The sequence below is a fragment of the Myxocyprinus asiaticus genome, chromosome 33 (assembly GCF_019703515.2).
Source record: "Myxocyprinus asiaticus isolate MX2 ecotype Aquarium Trade chromosome 33, UBuf_Myxa_2, whole genome shotgun sequence".
Classification (NCBI taxonomy): Eukaryota; Metazoa; Chordata; class Actinopteri; order Cypriniformes; family Catostomidae; genus Myxocyprinus; species Myxocyprinus asiaticus.
Genome location: NC_059376.1, coordinates 41,597,904 through 41,599,959, shown reverse-complemented (window position 1 = coordinate 41,599,959; position 2,056 = coordinate 41,597,904). Strand labels below are relative to the sequence as shown.

At 47.0% G+C, this 2,056-nt stretch overlaps 1 long non-coding RNA gene across 1 annotated transcript; it reads right to left on the bottom strand.

Annotated features, from left to right (window-relative positions):
• Window positions 1-453: 453 nt before the first annotated feature.
• Window positions 454-1,618, bottom strand: LOC127423775 (uncharacterized). The gene is made up of 3 exons (XR_007894370.1): window positions 1,556-1,618; window positions 721-958; window positions 454-526 (listed from the first exon to the last, which is right to left on the bottom strand). It is a non-coding gene; the product is annotated as an uncharacterized LOC127423775 (long non-coding RNA).
• Window positions 1,619-2,056: the final 438 nt, after the last annotated feature.

Sequence of the window (2,056 nt, the reverse complement as noted above, 5' to 3'; positions counted from 1 at the left end):
TAGGTATGCTGGAGCAGACCCAGTGACTGTTCTGTATGCCAGCATCAGAGCCTTGAATTTGATACGCGCTCTCTTTGGTTCATTAAAGACCAGACATGCTGCTGCATTCTGGATCATTTGCAGGGGTCTAATTGCACATGCAGGGAGGCCTGCAATGAATGTTACAGTAGTCCAGTCTAGTTATGACAAGTGACTGGACAAGCAGTTGTGTGGCAAGTTCAGAGAGGAAGGGTCTTATCTTCCTGATATTGTAGAGTGTAAATCTACATGATCTTGTGGTCTTTGAGATGTGGTCTGTGAAATTTAGTCTGTTGTCGATGGTTACCCTTAGATTTCTGACCGTTTTGGAAAGCGTTACTGTAGTTGCACCCAGCTGCACGGTGATATTGTGTTCAACAGCAGGATTGGCTGGAAAGACAAGGAGCTCAGTCTTGGCTGGGTTGAGTTGCAGGTGGTGCTCCTTCATCCAGGCCGAGATGTCTGCCAGGCAGGCAGAAATTCGAGCAGTCACTGTGGTGTCGTTGGGCTGGAAAGACAAGTAGAGTTGCGTGTCATCAGCATAGCAGTGGTAAGAGAAACCATGTGCCTGAATGATGGGTCCCAGTGATGTTGTGTATATAGAGAAGAGAAGTGGCCCAAGCACTGATCCCTGAGGTACCCCAGTAAGTAGCTGATGTGGCTTGGATACCTCAACACTCCAGGCTACCTTGAAGGACCTACCTGAGAGATTGGAATTAAACCAGTCAAGCACAGTTCCTGTGATGCCCAGCGAGGAGAGGGTAGAGAGTAAGATCTGATGGTTGACTGTGTCAAAGGCTGCAGAAAGGTCCAGCAGAATCAGGACGGATGATCTGGATTAAGCTTTCGCCTGTCTCAGCGACTCAGTGACAGACAGCAGGGCAGTCTCGGTGGAGTGTCCACTTTTGAAGCCTGACTGATTGTCATCCAGCAGCTTGTTCTGTGAGAGATAGGCAGAGATTTGATTGAAAACTGCCCTTTCAAGTGTTTTTGCCATGAATGGGATGAGAGAGACTGGTCTGTAGTGTTCTATTTGTGTGGGATTAAGTGCAGGTTTCTTCAGCAGCGGGGTTACTCGAGTCTGCTTAAATGTAGTGGGAAAAGTGCCTGTAAGTAGAGATGTGTTAATTATATGCGTGAGTGCAGGTAGGATGGACGGAGAAATGGTCTGGAAAAGGTGAGAAGGAATGGGGTCAAGGGAACAGGTGGTGGGGTGGTTGGAGAGGAAGAGTTTAGAGACCTCAGTGTCAGTCAGAGGAGAGAACATAGAGACAGAAGAGTTGCATACAGGAGACAGGTATTTGACAGGGAGCGGTGCTGAGAATGTATTGCTGATGGTTGTAACCTTATTAGTAAAAAATGTGGTGAAGACATCTACTGTCAGTGATGTGTTAGGTGGTGGAGGGGGAGGGCAGAGAAGTGCGTTGAATGTTCTAAACAAGCTGCGAGTGTCTGTGGTGCTGTTGATCTTGGTAATAGGAGGTTTTTGCAGATTTAACGTTATCTGAAAAAGTTGCAAGCAGAGACTGATATTTACCTAGATCTGCTGGATCTTTAGATTTACGCCATCTCCTCTCAGCTGCCCTGAGGTCAGTCCGATGTCCGATGTGGGTTGCGTTTGGTCTTGCATCGATATCGTGTAAACAGTCTGTAACAGATAACAGGGATGTGCTTGAAGGCATGTGTAATTCGTGAAGTAGACATGTTAGTATATAGAAGGAAAATAAGAAAAGAGATACAATAACAAGATACTTAAGTCCTACGGTGAGTGGCGCTTTGTCGGTGTCCTTGCTCGGTGGACTCGCACAGGTAGACTCGCTGGTCTTTACCCAAGTAGGTCTTCACATGAGGAGGGGTTTACACAAGGGCTACCACTTCCGCTGCCGCTTCCGCATCAGCATTCATGTCAAATATATACACGATGATAACAAGCCGTTCAATGCAAAAGCAGGACACGCCTTAATGCTTCTTAGCACAACAAAGCTAGTCATGAGGTGACAAGAGCGGGTACAAACGCGACTTCCGTACACCGCAAATA